This window comes from Polypterus senegalus, chromosome 18, assembly GCF_016835505.1.
Source record: "Polypterus senegalus isolate Bchr_013 chromosome 18, ASM1683550v1, whole genome shotgun sequence".
Lineage (NCBI taxonomy): Eukaryota > Metazoa > Chordata > Cladistia > Polypteriformes > Polypteridae > Polypterus > Polypterus senegalus.
The window spans coordinates 31,307,749-31,333,619 of record NC_053171.1 but is presented as its reverse complement, the minus strand read 5'-3'; the positions used below and the strand labels follow the sequence as shown (position 1 = coordinate 31,333,619).

At 38.7% G+C, this 25,871-nt stretch overlaps 1 long non-coding RNA gene across 1 annotated transcript in view; it reads left to right on the top strand.

The window, feature by feature from the left end:
- The window catches only part of LOC120519024, a 126,567-nt gene that overhangs the window by 46,216 nt on the left and 54,480 nt on the right, over positions 1-25,871 (top strand). The window lies entirely within an intron of this gene.

Genomic DNA, 25,871 nt, shown 5'->3' with positions numbered 1-25,871 from the left:
GCGCTTATCATAAACCAAGAAATAATATATTTAAAAAGTCTTACTACATTAGTTTCTCTCTGATAAGAACAGTAAGGTAAATCATAGGGCAGCTCAGAGAGGATCTAGCAAGTGAATAACAGAATTCTGATAGTAAAGACAAGATGGTGATATGACAGAGGTATCCAAGGCTACGGGCATTCAGCATTTGTATATATATATGACAGGCATATGCTATTCAGCATAATGGCTAAAGCTAAGTCACAGTGCAAGTTTCAACTCTGCCCTTCTGTAAGTCTTGAAACTCAGCTTTTGAAATGACTGTCAGGAAGCAATGAAACATGGCGGTGAATATTAACTTTTGATAGAAAACTGGTGAATTGTCCTGGTATGAGAGAGACTGATATCGCTTGTTCCATGAAAGGTCACAGATAAGCATAACCTGTCCTGGGCCGCATCAAAAATAAGAGAGAAGCCAGCCATGGGTAAGATGCAGGGCAACGTCTTAGAGACTTTATAGCCGGTGATTTGGAAGATCTGCATGTCTTTTGGAGGTGAGAGAAAAGTGAAGTGCCTCAAGAATACATGGAGATCGTACAAACTCAACGTTGACGGTGACTTGCCTAGGATTCAATGGACTGTGATGTTTAATGTATGTTACTTGTCTTGTATTCCAGTTTGCCAACGCCCATTTCCAAAGAAAATACAGTGCTTTTTATTTGTCACATGTACACACACAGGGGTGCACAGAGAAATACAACTCATTGAGCAGCCTGTATTTGCAATAAAATTAGAAAGTGTACGTTAGAATTTAATATTAAAAGGTAAAGATTTAAAATACTCATTAATTACAGTTTTATCCATCCATCCATTATACAACCCGCTGAATCCGAACACAGGGTCACGGGGGTCTGCTGGAGCCAATCCCAGCCAACACAGGGCACAAGGCAGGAACCAATCCTGTGGCAGGGTGCCAACCCACCGCAGGACACACACAAACACACCAAGCACACACCAAACACACACCAGGGCCAATTTAGAATCGCCAACTCACCTAACCAGCATGTCTTTGGACTGTGGGAGGAAACCGGAGCGCCTGGAGGAAACCCACACAGACACGGGGAGATAATTACAGTTTTAATAACTGTTAAATAATTATTCAATATTAAAAATAGTTCATACAAAAACAAATGACTATTTTCACAATTTTGAGAGATGCCTGTCAAGATGAGCATTAGTTATTTTTATCCCCTAGAAATTAAGCTCTATTTCAGTCTTTCTGTTCTTGATCTGAGGTAACGCAGGCACCTTCTAGATCTTAACCACTTAAACTGGCTGTAGAAAGGGTGAGAGGAGCCCATCATGTTCCTGGCTACCTTAGTAATATGCCATTTTGTATATCGTCCTATCGGGGTGGATGGTAGTGATATCCCCAGGACACGCTCAGTCGAGTACATACCGGTAGCTCTTTTTATCCCAGGCACTGATGAATCTTGCCAGTATGCTTTCAATGGCTGTGTGGTAGATGTGCCTCAGGACTTTTTTTGACAGTCAGAATTTCTTCAGTTGCCTGAGATGATCAAGGTGCTCCCTTGTGTTTCTTACCAGAATGTCTGCGTGTGTGGACCATGTTAAATCACTCCTGATGTTCATCCCCAGGTACTTGAAACAGTCAACCTTCTCTACAGCAGTACTGTTAATGAACAGACATGTACTTCATTTTTTGCTTCTCGTTCTCCCTGCTGAAGTCCACTATGAGTACTTTTGTTTTGCTGACATTGATGAACAGGCTGTTGTCCTGCCCCCATAGTGACTGGACAGACACTTTGTCTAGGTAGGGCTCCTTATTGTTGTCGCTGTTGTCATCAGCAAACATTACAATGTTATTTCAGCTGTACCTGGCTACACAGTCATGAGCTAAGAACACATCCCTCGGGGTTGCCAGTGTTCAGGATAGTGGAGCTGGAGGTATGTTTTTCCACCCTGACTACTTCAGGTCTGGCTGACAGAAAGCCCGAGATCCATGTGCAAAGGGAGAAGTCTTGTGGGGACAATTATATTGAAGGTTGAGCCTCACATAGGATTATGTTGTATTCTTTGAAAATCAACAGGTAATGATGTTATCTGTGCAATCGTCTGCATAAAATAATGATTGATCGATGGTTCACATGGTTCCAAAGGGATCTATTTGGAGGGCTGTTTCACCGCATAACAATAGTATAGAGGGCAAAACTTTAGAACAAGACATTTTTATAATGTAGAAAATCTGCAGGATTCAAACTTCAAAATGAGTAGAGAAGTATTGCCTCTACTGCGATTGTTTAAAAAGATATTGGACAATTTCAACCCCATTTTAGCCCATTTTGAGTCCTTGGACCCGAAGAGTGAAAGCTTAATCTACAGTAGTAGAGTGGCGAGCCTTTGAGTTGAGGCATAACTTCAGTACCGGATAATATTGATAGGGAAAATAATTCGACAGCATCTCAAACTGGAGTCAATAATCAACTGTGCAACATTAAACTGATTTAGATTTTAATGAATTTTCCTCGTGCAGATGAACAAAGGTGTGCAAATGTAGTTATTCCTCATGGAGTATACCATAAGCATTATTGTGATTTCAAACTAAATGATTAATAGCTTGCTCCTACCAAAATAAATTCAACAAAAAAGAACCAGAGCTCCAAAGATCTTCATGTTAGTCTTTATCATTTGTATCTGCTGAAGACATTGAAGTGTTGGAGAAATTACCTTTTGAGCTTAAGCACATCCCATATAAAGTGATGCAGATAGAATGCCCCTTGACTATCAACTGCTCCATCATGCAGCTGTTTAAATTAACCCTCACTCAGGTCACCATTGGCCAGAACAGGAGGCATCATAATGGAGATGCAGTCAAGACTCTTCAGGTGCAGTACCACCAATTTGTAAGGAGATGTCAAACTGTATACCAGTAAGATAACAACCCATTAGAAATCACCAATACACTGAGATTAAACTCTAAACCCCAAAGCTGCATGACCAACATCTGGCCTTCTTAATAAAATACACAAAATAATAATTTACACTACTGTCTAGTCTACGAAGTGCCTTTTAAAGTTATCCAAATTCATTTAATTGGTTGTTAAAAAGCATAATGTATCACACATTGAGACTCTTTCTAACTGGACTTAGTGATATGTTTAACTGAGAGGTCCACTGTAACCTTTTACAAACATTTATAAATGCATAATCACACACAAAACAGAAGTATCTATCTTTGGTTTGTTCCAGAGTGACCATTCTGCAGCAGAATACTTTCAGTTGCTAAATTGCCTCCTTATTCTGTTTTTTTTACCTAATTAAAAGATTCTAATTAATGTGATTGCATGATCAAATCAAGATTGGTGGTACAGATTTATCCATTTCCTAAGATTGAATTTGACAAGTTATAATCTTGGTGGGTTAGAGACTACCCTGGTACAGAACAGTAACCAGTTTTGATCAAACCAGCAGTGCATCAGAGGAGACACCACACACTCACACACCATCCGGCCATCATCACCCCTCCAATTTCCAGCTTCATAATCATTACTCTGTCTGATACTCTTTTCACCTCCAAAACACTCTTGACGTACTGTTCCTTCAGAATAACCCCTACTCCATTTCTCCTCCCATCCACACCATGATAGAACAATTTGAATCCACCTCTGATCCACCTGGCCTTACTCCCCTTCCATTTAGTCTCTTGCACGCACAAGATCTCCATCATATCTGCTAATTCTCTCCCCTTACCAGTCATACTGCCAACATTCAAAGTTTCTACCCTCAGTTACACTCTCTTTACTTTCCTCCTCTCCTACCTGCCTCCGGACACGTCTCCCCCTTCTTCTTCTCCTTCTTCTTCTTTGGCCAACAGTAGCCCAATTTCCGCCAGCATCCTGTTGGCTAACAGTACAGGTGGTGGTCGTTGTTAACCCAGGGCTCGACCGATCCGGTATGGAAATTTGTATTGTTGTCCGTATATTGATTTGGCAAAATTTTACACCAGATGCCTTTCCTGACGTAACCCTCCCCATTTATCCGGGCTTGGGACTGGCACGAAGAAACACACTGGTTTGTGCATCCCCTGTGGCTGGGTCAGCAAGAATACATGTACTGTGGAAAGCAAAAGAAAAGGCAGAGGAAGGTGTTTGTGCTAGATGTGGTCAGTAGAGGGTGCTATTGGCATTTGTTTTAAATTTGGTGTCTAAATGGAACCAAGCATTATGGATTTCATAATTTTCGGTTTATGTAAAGTATGCCGCTGTAATGCCAATCAGTTGTTGCATTTCTTTTCCAGTGGGTTCATACTGCTTCTTTATTATATAACATAATGTTTAGGTTAAGCTAATGCTGTAGTTACTTCCATAAAGATCTGAATTTATCTGCAGCAACTAGTTTAATGAAGCATGAATAAATGACAGCTGTATGTTTCCTGGACCCGTTTATTCTTTTACAGGAATGTGGAGAGCTCTAGCCGATGTCAACACTTAAAGAGGTACATAAATCCAGTGCTGGGCACACAACCACATGGCGACAAATTTCCATGACTAATAGACATACAGTATGTTCTGGCTGCAGTGAGAAAGCAGATTAACTGAAAAACACAAAGACGCAGAAACATTTTTAAAATCCTGAGGATCGTGACAAGATTCTAACTATAGGATGTACAGCTCAGTCACCTTTGATCCACATCAAGCTGCCTTTAATGATCAATTCATTTATTTCTCCTTTCATTTTCAGTACTTGCTTATCCAAGTTAGGGCCCCTTGTGGCATGAGCCTATTCTGGCATTATCAAGCGTGAGGCAGGAAGCAAGCAGAATGTGCCAGTCTGTCTCAAGACACACACCCGCACTCAGTTTAGTCAAGATCTCTGACCCATTGTTAACAATGTATATTTTCAACTCATATAAAACTTGACACCACAAGAATAATGTTGTGATTCATATAACACCAACTGTGATATGTTAAACTCGACCTCCAGGAGTTTTTTCATCTTTGCCTATACAGAAAATTAATTTACTTTGTCATTGGTTAAAAGTATATTTGCTTCCTTTTAATCACTGTGGTCTTCTAATAATGGAGTCATAGCAGTAGTAGTGATATGAATATTATTATTAGTAGTAGTAATAGAAGTGCTACTAGTTTTAGTAGTAGTAGTAATATTAGTTATAGTAGTACAGAAGTACTAGTACTACTTGTAGTAGTGGTGGTAATAGAAGTACTACTAGTTTTAGTAGTAGTAGTTGTTGTAGTAATAATATTTGCAGTAGAAGTAATAGAAGTTGTGATGGGCGGCCACGGCCACTACCTGGCCAGGACACCAGCAGAGTGGAAGGACCAGGGGAGAGGGCATTGATGAGGCAATACCTCCCCTGGGACACTAGAGGGCAACCTTCTGCAGGGCATGTCAGGAACTGGAGTTTGGTGAAGCCCTGTTGGCTTCCGTTGGGGCCGCCAAGGGGAGCTGCAGAGCCCTGTAGAGGTCCTCCAGTGCACCTGGGAGTGATTCCAGGTTATATTTATGGTTATATTTAGGACCTAAGAGGAGCAGCCTCACTCCATTGAGGGGCCAGAGTTTGGAGGAAGGAATGGACAAAGCCTGATGAAGAGTGGAAGTGGATGGACTGGAGGCAAGGAAGGGAATGGACTGTATATTGGTGTGGTGTTGGTGGTTTGTTGAATGTTGAATTGAACCTGTGCACTGCCTGTCTGTGTCGGGGATTAGGGTGGCAGTACGCCCCCTAGTGGCTCACAAAGTACTAGTATATTCAGTTTAAATCTAATGAGTGGTTCGTTTCACCTCTAAATTTACCAAGATTATTAAGTACAGTACTACTTTAGTTTTGAAGGGTTTTCTGGAAACACTTGCTGATTAACCAACAATCATAATTACAAGGTAATGAAGTACTTAGCGTCGTGAAGCTCTCAGAAAATGCTGCTCAGTTTCTGATGACGGAACCGGTATTACATGTTTTAAGCCTGTTTTTACATACATGCTCCATTGAAAGCCACGCAAGTCTTACACTAGCCGATTCTCCCACTGAACTGTATGCACACACGATCCGACATACCTGCAGCTCTGCCCTCACGTGTGTGGTTGTGAAAAGGAGAAAGCAGAACGTTAAGATTATAGCCCACTTTCATTATCTTTAAACAGTGCAGAGACACCACAATTTAATAAAACTGATGAGGTTCTAAAAAATATATAAGCAAGAGCAAAACAGACAAAATGTTTTAAAGGTTATATTTAAGACAGTGTAATGCAACACAATGAATCTCAGGAGTCCACGAAGTGTAAAAATGCAAATACACCTGGGAACTCATTTATAAAGCTTGTGTACGCCGACTCGACACAGACTGGACACAGAGGCACACGTAAAATAAAACACTAATTTATTTTTCTTCACCTGTGGGTGCATGTCTTCCCCGTGTCCCACAGGCACAGCACCGTCTCAACAGCATTCCAAATACCAAAATAAAGAACACCACATTCTTCTTTTCCTCCACTCCTCCAAGGCAGCTTCGTCCTCCTCCTCCCGACTCTGGTGCCCGCAGCAGTGGCTGTAGGCTCCCTTTATAGCCCACCTGGAAGTGCTTCAGGTGGTAATTAACCTAAATTAGGCTGCACTTCCGGGTGCGGCTGCGTTGCCGCCCACACGGGGTCAGGAAGCCTTGCAGCTCCCCATGGCGGCGGCCACGGAGCCCAACAAAGATGAGCTCCGGTGTTCCAAGTTAATGGCCCCGATGCAACCCAGGGGGGCTGCGACTGAGTGTTCCGGGGGATGTAGAGTGCACCCCATGGGTGCTCCCCTGGATCCAGTGTTGAAGGGGCATCCCGAGCGGGCATGGGTCCTGGCTGTCCGCCACAATGCACCAAAAGAAACTCCAAATGTATGTAAGGAATTTGCCACGCAAATGTTGTGATTTATAAAAGAAAACTCTATGGGGAAACATGCTTGTATTTACAGCAACTCTGACTTATTCGTATGTAACATTTTGGAGAAAGTGGGAAATGACGACACCCTTGACCAAATAGGGAAATGCAACCAATCCAGCTAAATGAAGAATCACATCCATCCATCCATCTGTCCATCATCCAACCCGCTATATCCTAACTACAGGGGTCTGCTAGAGCCAATCCTAGCCAACACAGGGTGCAAGGCAGAAAACAAACCCCAGGCACGACGCCAGAACCACCGCAGGGCACACACACACACCCACACACACACCAAGCATACACCTGAACAATTAAGGATCACCAATCCACCTAACCTGCATGTCTTTGGACTGTGGGAGGAAACCGGAGCACCCGGAGGAAACCCACGCAGACACAGGGAGAACATGCAAACTCCACACAGGGAGGACCCGGGAAGCGAACCCAGGTCTGAAGAATCACATGCATTATTATATTATAACATAATTTAATAACAGCTTGTGATATCTATATATATAATTCACTAAGGCAAGACACCCATGGAAAGCACGCCGTAAGGGGCGTGGATTCACTAAGCCGCCGACAAGTAAGACACCTATGGCACACGCAGGTAGGAGCCACGCCAGAGGTGAATCGCCATATGCCTCGTGTAAAACGGTTTGCGAGGGGTATCCCATGGGATCCTTAAAACAATCCTTTACAACTGAGGTTAAAACACAATGAAGTAAGCAGTCTTTAAAAACCGAGTTTTCGGTTACGACGCACGACCGTGTGCACCATAACAAACTGTTTTACACGCTACATACAGCAATTCGCATCCGCGACAAACATGCGTCTTCTTAGATGCTCCTGCAGGAACACGGAAAGTCTACGTGAGTCACAGGTGCATCTGGACTGTGCAAAGACGACAACGACTCAAGTGACAAGTTGGAGGTGGGCACATGAGCGATGGCGGTCCGCCAGTTATCAGTCACGGACGATTGTGTGTTGGTTTGTTCCGTGCATTGTTACAATGTTGCTTTTCTTGCTGATTTATTACATTACTGATTTTTCACATGTTAATTTTCTCCCTGTGCTTAAAAGTGATTAAAAAACCGGCCTGATTATGCGGCGTATGGTATGCCGCGGGTTGGTTGGCTAGTTAATTATAATGCGCCAAACATTTTAAAACCCAAAAGTGATAAAGATGATGGAGAGATTGTTTTTAGTTCCCTTTGAAGAGGCCAATGCTGCTTAATTTTACTGAAGAACTTGTTTGGTTTTTCATCAGTTTATGTTGGTATTCCTGTTGTTACTTTTCAGAGAACTGGCCAATAGGTCAGGAATATCTCAGCCAGTCTTCACTCCATCATGCTCGGTGTGCTGAAAGCCATTAGCTGACCGAGGAGGCACTATATCCCAGTTACGTATGGTGTGGGTGTACATACATCAAAACTAACATTTTCACCAATATAAAAAGAGAATCTGCAGCAATGGAGCACTTAACTGAACTCATAAGGACATCTAGCAAGAATAAAGCTGTTTTTGTTAATTGTACGGTGGTACATTATATAAAAGTAAGTCATATGTGATTCCATGAGGAGGGTGACAAACAAAACATCTCCTTGGCCTCTTCAACCCGTGACTCATTTATTTTGAGGCAAATTGGCTTTGGCAGACCTCAGTTTTTCATATGTTCTATACTATTTGACATTACATCCATCCATCCATCCATTTTCCAGCCTGCTATATCCTAACTACAGAGTCACGGGGGTCTGCTGGAGCCAATCCCAGCCAACACAGGGTGCAAGGCAGGAAACAAACCTCGGGCAGGGTGCCAGCTCACCGCAGGGCATGCACACACACACCAAGCACACACTCGGGACAATTTAGAATCGCCAATCCACCTAAACCTGCATGTCTTTGGGCTGTGGGAGGAAACCGGAGGAAACCCACGCAGACACGGGGAGAACACGAAAATTCCAAGCAGGTAGGACCCAAGAAGCGAACCCAGGTCTCCTAACTGCAAGGCAGCAGCACTACCCACAGTGCCACATATAAGGTAATAGCACCCACCCACTGAAACGGTGGCACCATGTGCCTTTTCTGGACACTCAGAACACAGAGAAGAGGAGCTATGATGCTGCACATGATCTTGTAAGCTCAGTAGTGGAGTGCAGGCAGATACTCTTGAATGCAGTTGTGGGGTCTCAACACATCAGGAGGATGGAGGCTCTACCAGCCAGTGGAGATCTACTGCATCGTGACTGCATATGTGTGAGGCTGATCAGCACTGAGGTGTGTTCACTAAGTCACTAAGGCACATTTACAAGGTGAATGTGGTTTATCAAGGGTAAGTCGCATAACTTTTTTTTGACATGCGCATATTTTCACAATAATATCCATGTAACGTTTTATAAATGATTCCTCGGGTGATGATGGATGCGAACGACTGCCAGTGCTCAGTGGTGAATAGTTTAAAGACTCCGAAAACATCACTGACATAATTGATTGTTTAGAGGGAAAAAATAATGTGCATTATGGAGTGAACTGTGCATTGATTTGTTGTGGGGAAATCACACACACCTTTCACTTTATAAGGTAGTGTAATATTATTCACACTTTTTATGGTGTATTATTTTCCTAAATAATAATAAAAAAAAAAACAGAGACAGCTATTTTTGAATGGTGGCTGCAAACTTTTATTGTAATAAGCAGCTTCAGAAAATGAATGGATACATTATGACAGTCTGTAATAATTGATTTGCTTAAAAATTTGCATTTTGCAGCTCTTTCCTTCAATACATTATGTTTTTAAGTGCGAATCAAAGAACTAATACCAGATATGACCAGGGTGCTGTTCACATTTGAGAGCTTGAAAGCTTCATCGAAAGGCAGTCATTGAACTGCTGATTTTTCGGTGCTGAAAAATCAAAACTGTTCTGTGGATTCTATCTGTCCTGATGTTAGATGTTAAACAAAGTTCTGAGATCACACTTTCTTTGGTTTGATCCTAATCTTACCAAACTCGTTCAACTGCATTACTAATACACATATATATGGTTTGTCTTTGAAGATTGGTACTTAATGCCAATGTGTGGAGGAATTAAGTGGTTCACAGTGGAGGCTAGATGCTGGGAGGAACTAAATAAAATGAACAGATATGTATGCCTGTTAAAGCATTTTAAAGAGTGACTGAAGCTGTGAATGTTACATGCTATTTGCAGCTACTGTATCATGCTTTCTGGTCATTTAACCATGTTTTGGTCAAATGGTCATATTAAATTACCAAAAAAAAGTCAAGAATTCAGGTCCATTGAAAGCCTGATTGCTGACCATTAAGACGTTCATGTGATCTGAGACTCTGTTGTCCGGAACCTGAAATTTCTGACTTCTCTGCACAAGAGGCTTGTATCCTTCTCCCCTGGCACCTGTGCTTATGGACATCTCAAGGATGCTCTTGTCTGTTTTCAAGACGCACCGGGCTACAGATATAGGAAAATTGTGCTACACCAGCAGCGTGAACGGAATCCAAGCTTGAAGTGCTGAAGAAGGTCTTTGCGTCACTCATTCAAGCCATCAAGGAAAGGGCTCTGACCTCTAACACCTCTAATGATGAAAAGATGCGACAAGGGTTATAGTTGACTAAACAAATGATTGAGGTCCTTCTGTGAGGGACAGGCTGTCAGCTTCATTGAAAACATAGACCTTTTATGGGAAAGACCACTCTTCTACAGATGGGATGGCCAACACCCAAGTAAATTAGGCACCTGGGCCCTTTCCGCAAACACTGCAAATGTACTACAGCTTTCATGGTACTTTGCATTATGCATAATAATAGTCATGAACGTGTAGTAAAATGTAATAAATATAAAATGGGTTTACCTGTATCAAGCCTATAATTACGAAATATATATAAGTTGAAGTTTTAATCCATCCATCCATTATCCAACTCACTATATCCTAATACAGGGTCACGGGGTTCTGCTGGAGCCAATCCCAGCCAACACAGGGCACAAGGCAGGAACAAATCCCGGGCAGGGCACATGCACACCAAGCACACACCAGGGACAATTTCGGATCATCAATGCACCTAACCTGCATGTCTTTGGACTGTGGGAGGAAACCCACTCAGACACGGGGAGAACATGCAAACTCCACGCAGGGAGGACCAGGGAAACGAACCCGGGTCTCCTTACTGCAAGGCAGCAGTGCTACCTCTGTGCCACCATGCCACCCTTGTTTAGCTTTAATATTATGTTTAATAAGTATCTGTAGTTACCGTACCACTTCTGTGCTGTCTCCTTGTCCCAAAACCGTTAATATGGCATTACTTTATTTTTGAGGATTAAAATGTAAGGTCTTTTATGTAAGTGATCTTATAGCAGACAGGAAAGTCATTTTTTTAATTCATGGAATATGGCCCAGTAGTGACTACTCCTCTGAACTGTAATTTAATACTCAGTAGTTTCATCAAAGGGAGAGGTGGTAGCTTAGTGAATACCCCCCCGAACAGTATAAATTTTGGTACTTTTTAGCATTTCATCACTATTAAAGGAGTTTCCCATTCCCCTTTACTAACTATTCATCAATCTGCAAAATAAGCTTATAATGCCACATTTATTGATGAATGATCTGATTCATTAACTTATAATAACTAGTTATGATAATTTTGTAACAAGTGATTTCAATTGCCATGTAGATAATCATTGTGATCCCAAGGGTACAGAATGTATTGATTTTTTTTTTTTTTTACTTTACTTGACATCTGGGGGAGCTTTCAATAGATCTGGTCATCTCCTTCTGGCTTAGAAGTGCTGTGATACTTGTATATCCCATCATTACTCTGTTGTCTTTAATGTAACAATGCATTACTCTAGGACTAAAGAGGAGCATGTTTTTAACAGATATTTTTGATGACGCAACTGGTCATTTAATTTCTTATATAAATAATGAGTCTTACTCTGGCACTTACTGTAATAACCCAGTAATGTAAATAATAATGTTGACAGTTTTAATGCAAAACTGAAGACCATTGATGACATTGTACACTTTTAAAAATAACGGTTCATTAATGGCATTTTACTGGGTATCTGTGATTCCAGAACCACTTCATTCTGTGAAGTTAAGTCTCGGTATATGAGGTTGGTTCTTTGGCCTTTTAATTGGGTCCTAATATGTGAACCATGCAGTAATCTTTAATGTACAGTACCTGTAGCAGAATACCACACATCAAGGAACCCGGACTTTGTCTGTGTTATTGTATGCAGTAAGTATCCTTTGGCAATCAGAAACCCACTGGTATTTCATAAATCTGTCATCATCTATTCATAATAATTTATGCAACCTATTACAGATTTGAATGAATAAAGGTTCTTTCAGGATCCTCCTTGTGGATGGCATCATTCTTAAGAACCACTTTGGCCCCTTTTTTTAAAAGAGTGTAAAACCCTGAAAAACTTGTTAAAAATTGATGAGAAAGCACAGCTGGAAAGCAGAAACAATCTGGATACTTAAGAAAGCATCCCATAAGGCAGAGCATAAACAGAGAGAAACAAAATTATGAAAACACAATGAAATACCAGATCTGAGAGATGGTCCTGTTTCTCCAAAATTATAAACAATAATAGAATCTTATTTTCAGCCATTGACCATCTTTTGCACCTGGTGAGTCTATGGAAGGGATGTTTAAACTATCAATGGCTAAATATGAAGGTTTTGCAGCATTCTTTTCAGTGAAAGTACAGTGGTGTGAAAAACTATTTGCCCCCTTCCTGATTTCTTATTCTTTTGCATGTTTGTCACACAAAATGTTTCTGATCATCAAACACATTTAACCATTAGTCAAATATAACACAAGTAAACACAAAATGCAGTTTTTAATGATGGTTTTTATTATTTAGGGAGAAAAAATCCAAACCTACATGGCCCTGTGTGAAAAGTAATTGCCCCTTGTTAAAAATAACCTAACTGTGGTGTATCACACCTGAGTTCAATTTCCGTAGCCACCCCCAGGCCTGATTACTGCCACACCTGTTTTAATCAAGAAATCACTTAAATAGGAGCTGCCTGACACAGAGAAGTAGACCAAAAGCACCTCAAAAGCTAGACATCATGCCAAGATCCAAAGAAATTCAGGAACAAATGAGAACAGAAGTAATTGAGATCTATCAGTCTGGTAAAGGTTATAAAGCCATTTCTAAAGCTTTGGGACTCCAGCGAACCACAGTGAGAGCCATTATCCACAAATGGCAAAAACATGGAACAGTGGTGAACCTTCCCAGGAGTGGCCGGCCGACCAAAATTACACCAAGAGCGCAGAGACGACTCATCCAAAAGGTCACAAAAGACCCCAGGACAACGTGCCTCAATTAAGGTCAGTGTTCACGACTCCACCATAAGAAAGAGACTGGGCAAAAACGGCCTGCATGGAAGATTTCCAAGACGCAAACCACTGTTAAGCAAAAAGAACATTAGGGCTCGTCTCAATTTTGCTAAGAAACATCTCAATGATTGCCAAGACTTTTGGGAAAATACCTTGTGGACTGATGAGACAAAAGTTGAACTTTTGGAAGGCAAATGTCCCGTTACATCTGGCATAAAAGGAACACAGCATTTCAGAAAAAGAACATCATACCAACAGTAAAATATGGTGGTGGTAGTGTGATGGTCTGGGGTTGTTTTGCTGCTTCAGGACCTGGAAGGCTTGCTGTGATAGATGGAACCATGAATTCTACTGTCTACCAAAAATCCTGAAGGAGAATGTCCAGCCATCTGTTCGTCAACTCAAGCTGAAGCGATCTTGGGTGCTGCAACAGGACAATGACCCAAAACACACCAGCAAATCCACCTCTGAATGGCTGAAGAAAAACAAAATGAAGACTTTGGAGTGGCCTAGTCAAAGTCCTGACCTGAATCCAATTGAGATGCTATGGCATGACCTTAAAAAGGCGGTTCATGCTAGAAAACCCTCAAATAAAGCTGAATTACAACAATTCTGCAAAGATGAGTGGGCCAAAATTCCTCCAGAGCGCTGTAAAAGACTCATTGCAAGTTATCGCAAACGCTTGATTGCAGTTATTGCTGCTAAGGGTGGCCCAACCAGTTATTAGGTTCAGGGGCAATTACTTTTTCACACAGGGCCATGTAGGTTTGGATTTTTTCTCCCTAAATAATAAAAACCATCATTTAAAAACTGCATTTTGTGTTTACTTGTGTTATATTTGACTAATGGTTAAATGTGTTTGATGATCAGAAACATTTTGTGTGACAAACATGCAAAAGAATAAGAAATCAGGAAGGGGGCAAATAGTTTTTCACACCACTGTATATAATATGATATGCAGTATATACCCCAGATGTCAGGATCAAACCTAGCAGTGAATTAAAGTGAATGTAGTGAATAATGTGAATTTAACGCATTTAACTGATATTCACTCACTAAACACAGTCCATGTGTGTCTTTGATCCAGTCCATACAGGTGTCTGACTAATCAAAAGATTCATTTAAGACAGTTAATTGTTCTTTGGATTTGAATTTTTTTCATGATTCTCTAAGACCTCAGCATTGTTAAGCAACTACTTAAGAAAAATAATCTTGATGTTTCTGTTTTGGACAATTTTGATACCTATCTCTAATCTTTCTTGAAATTCTAGACGAATTAAATTATTGATTGAATACAATTTTTATTCTGAACAAGTATCAGGTTTCAGACCAAATCATAGTGCAGAAACTGTTTTGGTTAAAGTGTGCAGTGTTTGATAGCACTGATCACAGTATTCTTATTACCCATCTTAGACACTGGGTGGGTCTTTCTGGCAGTGCCTAGAGTTTTTAAGCTGTGGTAATTATACAACATAAATCCATTGAATTATGCATGATGTAGTGTGCCACAGGAATCTCTTTTTGGGTCCCTTATTGTTCTTAATCCAGCGTTTCTCAACCTTTAAGTATTTGCGACCCGAGTTTTCATAACAGTTTTAATCGTGGTCCCCTAACATTTTTTTTAAATGTAGATGCATATTTTATTATACCTACTTAACTTTTATCAACATTTATCTAACTCTATATTTATTGTTCTAGTGTCAGAATGTAGTTTAAGTTAATTTGTTTTGGTTTCAACAGATGTTTTTTTTCATATTTTTGATTCTTGTTTTCTTTTTTTCACATCTTCGCGCCCCCCTTTGTTGTTACTTCGCGCCCCCCTAGGGGGGCCCACCCCACAGGTTGAGAACCACTGTCTTAATCTGTATGCTCCTATTAGGCCTGGCCATTTCAAAACATAAATTGATTTACCACAGCTATGTATCTATCTATCTTAGTAATGCCAGATGATCCTGAGGCTCTAAATCCTCTGATCCAGTGTCTTCCTAGCATCACCAAATGGACAAGTGCCAATTTCCTGCAACTAAACAAGGAAATACAGAAATTTAAATTGTTGACAGCAAGCAAAAAAGTACAATTAAATTAGACAATCTCATTTTACAAATAAGACTAGACATAAAGTATCTTGGCATAAGTTTTGGTTCAGACCTAAACTTCAAATCTCATTAACCATGTTACTAAGACCGTGTTCTTTCACTTAAGATGTTTTGTGCTAATAGATGTCTTACATCAAAGATGTCAAAAAGTTAATACATTGTCTTTAGTCATCTAGATTATTGTAATGCACTTCTATTAGGAATATCTAAAAAGATATAACTTGGCTGCAATTAGTCCAAAATGTATCAGCAAGAATCTCAATGTGTAAAAAGAAAATCTGAGCATATCTCACCAGTTTTTACATCATTACAATGTCTGACTGTGTCCTTTAGAAGTGATTTTAAAACACTTGTAATTGTAAATAAGACTTTAAACCATCTACCACCTTCTTATATTTTAGACCCACTACATTCCTCATTGTAATCTTAGATCCTCTGACACTGACTTGCTAAGTACTCCGAGAATGAGGCATAATAGAGGTGGCATTTCATTTTATGCAACACAAATGTGGAATTCTTTATTGCTAAAGATGTATTGGGCCAAAACAGCTGAATGCTGAAGCTGCTGAAAAAAACATCTCTTTAATTTGGCTTTTTCGTGATCTCTTAAACAAATGACTAGCTTCACTAGCAGCCCCTTGTACTGGGGAAGGTGGAAATTGGTTCTTTTCATAAGACGCAATTTTATTTGTAGATCTATAGACTGGTGAGTGATGAAGCCATTTGTGTGTTTTCTTGTTTTTGGTAGTCCGTGGTGGCACTATGCACCCCTGGCCCTTGATTTGCTTCAGCCAACTTCAGTGCTGGGCATGAAGAGAGTTCCACAAGAGTGTCCTGCTAATGGTGACACATTTATTGACTGTAGAATGCCAACAGTTGGATGTGTGGTCTTTTGGCCTGGGGGCATCTGCAGGGTCATTTTCTTCAGCATCCCACCACCTTCAGGTATTATTTTCTCCCCTTCCCATAGTTTTTGCTACAAGCCTGAACATTTTGATTGTCGTTTCTAATCTATTACACAACCTGTTACAAATAACTGTTCTTTCTTTTTCAAGTCTGTCTTTTCATTATTATTGTGAAAACACTTTAACCTACTTTCAACCCTTAAAATGTGCACACTAAATGAATTTTGTTGTTGTTGTTCTCCTTGTTTGTATGTTGATTTTCTCTAGAACTTTCTTCCTTTACCACTCCAACAACAGTGACACAGCAAAATGACACTATGGCAAGTGAGTATTTTAGTATTGCCTTGCTGAATCAGGCTGAATGTGATTCATCAAACACAACAGACTCTTTGCATTCTCCTTTAGACTTTTTACTGGTTACTTACCTCAAGTATAAGTCCTGTAATTACGCTGTTGAGTTCAGGGACTTTTCCAATGCTGTCTTTTATAGTTACATTTAAAAATACCTCCAGAATTCTGAGCATTTCGCAGGCATTCATCAATATCTTTTGAGGTTGTTTTCCTGATGGAATTGGCCACATCTGTCCACAGAGATTAACCAGATCTGAGCCGTTATATGTCCTTGATCTCAATCTGCTTGCTCTCGCAGCGAAGAAATGTCTCACTCAAAGATAGTAGAGATATTTATAGAAAAAATATCCATTTTTAAGATTGTATATAAAATATTGAATGAATGACTCATATATCATTACAGGTACTGCATAACAAATGTTGCTTCATTCATTTCCAGACTTAAAATTGCTTTTATGTTTAAAACTGATTGAAACTAAACAGTTAAGTAATGATATTATGTATGATTAGGAGTGAAATTCACATTTTATTCCAAAAGATAAATATCACCACTGAACTTAAGATCATTTAACACATACCTGTGATTGTGGCTCAAAGCATAACATTAAAACACGGAGGAGGCAGGTACAAAATGCACAAAAGGATGATTGGATGCACAGAAAACCAACAGTTTGTTAGATGATTAACACGTCAAAAATAAGGGGAACTTTCTTGTCATAGAAGAATAAGAAAATTTTGAATGTGTCTAAGATTATGGCATACATTTCTATGTATTTACTTCACTCTTATATTGATTGATGTTGAATAATTTGTAGTGTAAAACTGCATTGTAGAATTTTCCTTAGTTTTCTGAAGCATGTAGAGGTTCACATCTTAAGAAAATGGCTGCCTGAGCTGGTCAGTGTTATAATTGTATTATAAACTCCTCCCCCTTTCTTCATTAGTTTTCTGGAGCTCATAGAGGTTCGCATTTTACATTGATCCAGCAGTCAAACCAAAATGGACAATCGACATTAAATGTATGTATACTGTGAAAGAAAATATAACAAGGGTATTTTCAAGGGCATTAATTAAAATGTGTTCATTGTAACTGAGAAAGTGCTTAGAGTTTCTACAAATGTTTGCCATAGTATTCAATTTGAGACTCTTGTTTTCTGAGCTCTCTGTTATCAATGTCTTCATAAGCCATTCAGACAAATTAAAATGAACATTCATTTTCTAGTAGAGAGCTTAGATTATTCTTAATGTAAAGGCTTGATCTCATATGTGGGTAGAATTCGAATTTCATCATTTTAATTAAAAGTCAGATTCTATTTCTTGTTTTAAATAGTGACTTGCTTTATAAGAAAGCTCACATCAGAAGATCTGTGACATTTTCAATGACATTCATTATGTGGTGCTGGTATTCCCAAGGGAAAATACGATGTCCATTTTCATCCTTCAAAACCGTGGCATTGGTATATTGAGGAGTGTCGGGAGAAGTTCTTGTGAGACAAAGCATAACTTGGCAAACCGCAGCAAGAGCAGATATTCTAAAACGCTGGTCAAATTACTTTTCATTAAATCTGAATACGTCTTTCTTAAGGAATGATTATTCACAATTGCTGGACTTATTTTCTGGAAAGTCCTTCATGTACTTGTTTGACAAGATTCGCCCCTCCAAAGCCAATTTTTTTTGTATTCTTTTAATGTGGCATTTATTTTTCTGCTAATGTGATATGATTGACTCCACAGCTAAATCATCACAGTTACCCTATAAAACCTATAAATGAACAATTCAGTCTATATATAAAAACACCATTTCTGTGTACACTTTAGAGTTAAATAAACACTGACGATTTTGTTGTTTAGCTGTATTGTTTTCATTTTATAATCTTTAAACTTAATAGTATAGGTAGTACTGACGTTCTTCATTTGTTCATACTTTTTTCTTTTATTTTTGTATAATTTTTATGGTATACTATTCATTTTGTTGAAATAGTGTTTACAGTGAAAGTCATAAAATAAAGATTCATTGATTCCACAGATGCCATATACACAATAGATGTATTTTGGTTATTTATTTAATATAGGTATCCAAATACCTCTGATCTATAAGCTACTCTGGATGAATGTAACGAGTCATTCATGTGATGTCCAAATTCTGTTTTAGAATTGCCGGGAGTCACGGCCCATCTTGCCCAACATACAGCACACTCAAAACAGATTCACTCATAAAAGTCAGGCTGATTGACCCTTAATGCATGTCTTTTATATGAGGGAGGGCTATCTGTGCTCTTTGAACAGATCCTTAAGCAGAAATTGGAAGAAATGTGCAAACTCCATTAAGATATTGATCAGTCAAAATCTGAACCTCTTCATTTAAAACACAGAGAAATGAAATTGTTGCTTTGCCTATTTTGAGTAGATTTAAAGTTTAAATTATTAAAAGTACATTTGCATTAAAATATATCAAGCAATTATACAAAGTCACTACTCTTTGTGATGTAATAAATAGCTCACTTTCATTTGATTTTATACATCACACCATAAGCATGGATTAAGAATATTTAGCACCACAATTTGATTCTGCCGTGGGTACTTCCTATGCAGATTTTTTAATGCTTGTTTCGTGAAGTGAAAACAACTGTGCGCTCTTCCTGGGTCCCGTGGAATTAAAATGTTTTAGTGATTAAAAAAAAAAAAAAAGGCATTTCATCCAGAATAGTTTATGGCCTCTACCGTTAAGATGTCTTTTTGGTCCTTCGCACTCTAAACTTGAAGATGTGAGTAGCTAGAAATAGATAGAAGTATAGATACAAAGAATGGGCACACAAAGTAAGCTTTTATATTAATCTTGATATGAAGGTAGGCAATGCTATTGAAAAAACAAGGTAAGCATTCAGAGCACTGCGCTTTCTGTTACTATTGTGATTTTAAGAAATCAGTCATGAACTGGTCACATTCTAGTCAGCTCCATTAAGCATACAATTCAGGGTGAGATTAAATAATACTCTTGGGGTTTTTAAGCATCATTTATTTGCCCCTTATATACATTCTTAATATTTTGAGATAGTAATGGTGTGTTCAGTCAGTAGCATTCAACGATCAATACTATTTTTGCACCTTTTGTTCTATAAATGTTATACTTCTAAATGTCTACTATTTCATTTCCCTTATACCTTTGCTATGCCATTTTCATTTTTATAGTTTTTAAGTAATCATCCTAGTTATGAAGCATGCACAGAATTTATTATATGTTTTGAAAGCGTGTTTTTGGAAAAACATTTAAATCCTCAAATCATTAGCACTCTTCTACTCCAAAATGCAAATATGCATGATTATGAAAATACTATTTTTAATACAAATGCATTCGGCATAGATTAGTCGAGAGTTCGTTTGACAAACACAATGGTGACCTCAGACTAGGAGTTTACGTCTCTGAATGGCAGTGCTCTTAGACAATGACAGGGATTGTACACAAACCAGGAGTAAACAATCAGCAGCTCAGTGTACGCAATGTGTCCTGAATGTCTAAAGTGACATCTTTTTTGGAAGGGATGGTTACCCAGTAATAGGCTCTAATCAACTGGAACCTTTGTTCCTCTCAGAAAAGATTACTTACAGAATTAGTCAGTGTCTCTGTAGCTGCCAAGTAAGAGCTCCAGGGAGAGGTCCCACTGGAGCCCTGGGAGAGGGACCCTCCCACAAGGGGCCGCTAATTGCCAGGGCGGAGCGCTCACTCTTGTGTGCTGTGTACTTTGCAGTGCCAGTTTTATTCAAATGTGAAAGAGTGGCAAGAAAACTTGAAAGGCTTAGAGTGAAGAGCCCACTTCAACTCGAGGAAGTTGGATAGAAATAAAGGTAGAAGGAGGAGAACTGGGCCTTAGAGCAAACTAATGAGGCCAAGAAAAAGAAAAGAGGTCCATCCAGCACACAATCCAGAAATTTCACTTAAATATTAGCATTGCGGCAATATCTTGAACAATAGCACTAAAAACTTTGTTTAAGTCTTTGGCGTTTGAAGCAATGACTGCAGCCACTTTGAGCAGCATTAGAGGGGAATAAGGTTGAGTCACATCACCCCTCACGTCTATTATGAATAAACACCCAGTACGCATACTCACAGAAGAAAAGGTAGGTGCTTAGAATCACATTTTGTGTACCAGACGCATAAATAACACAATAGCACCAATTCAAAAGATCAGAAATGTTTCAACCCATCTTTGCATTACATGGACACAGGCGGCACAGGAGCTAACCCTGTTCAGGATGATAGTCCTTCAGATGGCGTATTCACAAAACTAATGGTGAGCAAAATCTAACAGAATGTCATTGGACTCTAGGGGTCAATAAGTGCACACATGGGTAGAACATGCAGACTCCAGACAGAATGCACGCTAATCTGGAACAGACTCCAGCTTCGAGCTGGGAAATAGTGGACTATCCGCTACAGGACTAGTCACATTCGCCAAAAGCATATGATACACAACACAGTAGACCACGTACGCTAACTGAACACTTATAGCACACATAACCAGTTAGATTATGCAGAGAAGACAAGTCTCGTAACTGTTTCCAGACTATTTCTACCCTAATTGTTTATATTTCAGTTCCAGGGTCCTAAATAAATCCACACATGCAGCACCACTAATGAGTCCAAGAGATTTTGTTCTTCTCTCTCTACACAGAATGAACAGTATTTGTAAATCCCAAACAACTGAAAACGACTAACGCGGGCTTCGTAGAATCTCGCTGACTAAACACGAATAAAATCTCGCATGAATAAATGAACAAAAAAAAAAAAAAAAAAAAAAAAAAGCTGGGCGGCAACGTACGAAGATTCCAATTTGTATAGACAATATGGTTAACATACAACAGAGAGTTTCGAAACGCAGCCAGATTGAAATATTCATGGCTGAACATTACACTGATGGGATGCGTTTTATGTCATCGCATTTAGCACCAAAAAAAAGTGATCAATTTTAAAACATCCTTTCTGTTTACATTTGACATAGTTATTGTTAAAGGTTGAAGAAAAAGTCGTGCATTGTCAATATCATTTTCAAGTAATCCATGACTCTGAGGTAAAAAAAAAAAAAAGATCTTCCAAACCGGATTTTTAACTGGTTTCAAAATGCACCATTCCGAGAATTATATGTGATAAACAGAAGCAAATGCATCAATGCAAAGCGGAGGATGCTGTACATCTTAATTCATTACATATACTTCTGACAAAAAGAATACCATGCATACAGTAAACGTCAAATGAAGTACTAATAAAGATTAAAAGTTAAAAATGAATCCGTGAAGCTTGAACAACGTTTACATACGAGCTAATGCATCTGCTACTCAAAGAACATGCGAACTGTGAATTCGGCGCTGTCGTGCACTTGAGGGTCATTCATCAACGAGAAGAAATACGTGGGGATATCAGGAACACCGTCGGGTTTGATGAAAAAGTCAATCGCGATTTATGTTTATAACTAAAAAGCTGAATTTGCGTGTCAGTGGAAGCAGCTCACTTTATGACCCCTGAAACACGCGGTTCTTTGGAGATTCTCAGGTAAGATTACCAGTACTAAAAAGCAACAGACTGGATCTTTAAAGGCGTGTATAGCAGATCGGCTGGAAACGTTACAAAATCAAAAAATAAATAAAATGACAACAGAACACATATTCCTTTCGCATTTTAATAATGGAATGTGAGAAGAAATTCTCCGTAGCATAACTAATGTGATTGTTTTTATGTAGTCGTAATTTACATTAGACAACAATGTCATAAAACTACACATACGACCGTATTTCGTCAAATCAACCAGCTAACTGCTAATTTTTTAAATGCAACATTTTATATCAACACTTTACTGTACTAATATATATATATTGTGAATTTCCCCTTGGGGAATAATAAAGTATATATCTATCTATCTATCTGTCTATATCTATATGTTTGTGTTTGTGGGTATGTGCTTGTGTTTTATTTAAATCGTATTTAGGAACCGTTTGTGCGTATGGATTAACCTAAAACTACGCCTATTTCTTCAGTTTCAAATCTATAATGAGCTCCCGTTAATCATCTGTAGGTTATTTCGGGCGGTGGACTGGGTTAATTATGTATATTCGAAGACTTGTAGCGGATTTAGCCTTTTCTCTCCACGCAGCTGCACATACATTCCCCCATTAAAAAAGTTTGATTTCTTTGGCCTCTTCCAAACTCAATCTGTTGACAACTAACTCTTTCATAAAAACTCCTTATTAGCCCATTCTGTTCACAAAACATTTGGAGGCCACTTTTGTTCGGCGGGGGTCTTAAGCCCCAGTCATTAGCACGTATTACGCTGACCAGTCTGACAACCTTATTGACTGCTTAAAAGACTTCTCTATTTATCTGTGCCCAGGGCTGCCCCCGCTCTCAATGAAAACGGAAATATTCAAACTTTTTTTGTAGCTGAATGAGAAGTAAGCTGTTTCGTTTCCCCTACCTCCCTCCATCCATTCATTCTGAAACAATATTTTCCCTGTTTTTTTTATCTTTCAGGATAAAGGCGACAAAACATTTACAACTTAGCGGTTTTGTTTACGCCGATAATTAGATGCAAATAAAGCCAGAAACAACTAGAAGTGCACGTGTATGTAAAACACAATGTAAATTTTATTTTTTAATACTCTGAAGTTATGAGGTTTATTGAGAAAAGCTGTAATGGGATCATTAGACTATAAGTCAGTGACTGCGATTTGAAGCCGTAAAAAGAGAATTATTTGATTTCAGTTTGTCTGTCAGTGTCCAAAAAAGGTACTTGAAAAAGAAAGCGCGTCCCCGTCATTCTTCAAACCTTCCTGCAGTATTGTGATTTTACTCTTGTTCGTGTAAAAGATAAATCCACAGATAACGCTTAGTAATATTTTGATCACTTATTACTCACTTCTACGATAAATTGGATCATTGCATTACTTTAACATAAAACGAGATGAGTGTAGAGAAGACCATTTTTATTGTGCTCGTACAAAATTTATAACTCTGCGGTGTCCACGTCTCCCTGTTCCCTGTCATGCCACCTCTTTCCAGTAGCATTAAGACTGTTCAGAATATTAAACTAGGCTCAGTGGCAGAGCATACTTAAAAAAAAAGCATAAATACATAAAGAAATTAATTTAGTCATTCATTTTCTTCCTAAATTTTTGACCCTGTTGACGGTCTCGGTATTCCATTCTAAGCATAGATGAATAATTTAATGCACGCTATGCATATCGACCAAATATTACGTGAATACCTCTGTAAAACCAACTAATTACATGAAATATAAAAAGATATGAATCCAGCAAAATGCGGATAAAATATGATGTCATGTAATAATACAAATGCTCAAGAAGTACAAATATTAAGACTGAGCTTATTAACTTTTTACTTTAGGTGTCTTCAATTAATCTTTACCAGAAAGAAAGTTGCTTACAATGAGACACAACAAAGTTTTAAATATGGAAGTAATCAGTGGATTGTAAGCAAAAATGACCACATGCGGATCCTTACATGTCTATTAATATTTCAGTTTTTAAAGCTAAACATCACATGTAATAATAATAATAATAATAATTCGTTGCATTTATATAGCGCTTTTCTCTACACAAAGGGTGTAACTTACAAGCTTACATTTAACATACTTATATTACACGTATTTCATGTTCATTTCATGTACTAATATTTCCGATTCATCCACTTTCATATAATAATTTCCTCGGATCTTGCCAACCAGCGACACGACATGCAGAGCTTTGGGGATTGTAAAAGCATTGCAGTTTACATTTCATAACATAATTCATAAGCAAACTGACGCCACGGCCATCTCTTGCAAGAAACAATGACCAGTGTTTACACCGAACGATCAGTTAATTAAAAAAAATTTTTTTTTCAGAAAGCAATTACATGCAACATATTTTCAAATGTGAGGAAGATATATATTTTTTTCTCTTGATTGCTATAGCATTTTGTAATAATTTAAGGCAAGCTTGAAGCCCCTCAAAACTAACTCATTTTTAGCAAAGGCAATATAACCTGCAGTAAAATGACGTTCAGTCCAGGGTGGGCTCCGGTTTCGGCTGCCCAGTTTGGCCAGAAGATAAATGGCTGGAATAACCCAATCATGTTATAGGTCTGCGATCAATACCATCACCTGGATGCAGTTGCCTACGGCCAGCTTATTCGCTATTTAAGACGCTTGTTTTTTTCTTTATCTCTTTTTGTTTTTACTTTACAAAGTACACATTATTTCAGGCTGTTATCATATACGGAAAAAGAATCTTCAATCAGCAAATACAAAATATAACAACAAAGCTACAATGTAAACGTGTTGGAAAACGCACCAGTGAGCGTTGTAAGAAATAGAAGTAAGGTTAAATTGGCAACAAATAAAATAACAATAAATAAATGGAAGAGAAGGCTCTTGTGATCGTCACACACTTCCAGTTAGCCTGCGCTTAAGAAGAACGGTGTATCTATTTTAGAAGAGTGGCTTCTACGAAACCTTATACATGCCACGGCGTTTCGTTATACTCAGTGGCAAATCAGATTAAAACGAAATATACATCTTGTAAAGACACAACCCCAAATGAAAAGAGACTGAGCAGACAAAAAGAGCACAGCTCAAGCGATTTACAGATCAACGTCAAATAGTGTAATACAAAAATCCTTCAGCTATAAAGGAAGGCTTAGCCAAGTCTGAGAACCAAACACAGCAGAGTTACTTGTTCGATAGCTCGCTTCGGTTTGATTACGATGATTATCAGTGTTTGTGCATCTCGTTTTAGACGCAGGTATTTGACAGGACACATATAATAAAGCGAATGACATTTGTAACGACATCTTATGCGCGTATACACACAGAACGGAGGGTTGGTAAAAGCAATCAGAGACATTTTTCTCTGTAGAAAAAACGACTAATAAATGAAAACTATCAATTTGCAACACCTTTTTAGCAGAAAATAAGTTATTGCACTTAGGATTTTTTTTCAGATAAATATGTTTTTGTCTCGTCAGAAATGGGTCTCTTACTTTAGATTCCATATGGTGTACAAAATAATTCACGCTTACAATAAGATTTGTTAACGATTAAACATGCGAAGTCACAGTTTATACCGTACATCAATCGTACAGGCGAACAATTAGAAAATGAAATGCACTTCACCCGTCCAGCCACACTAACAGAAATGACCCGCTGTATAACGACAAAACAAAAAGCATAA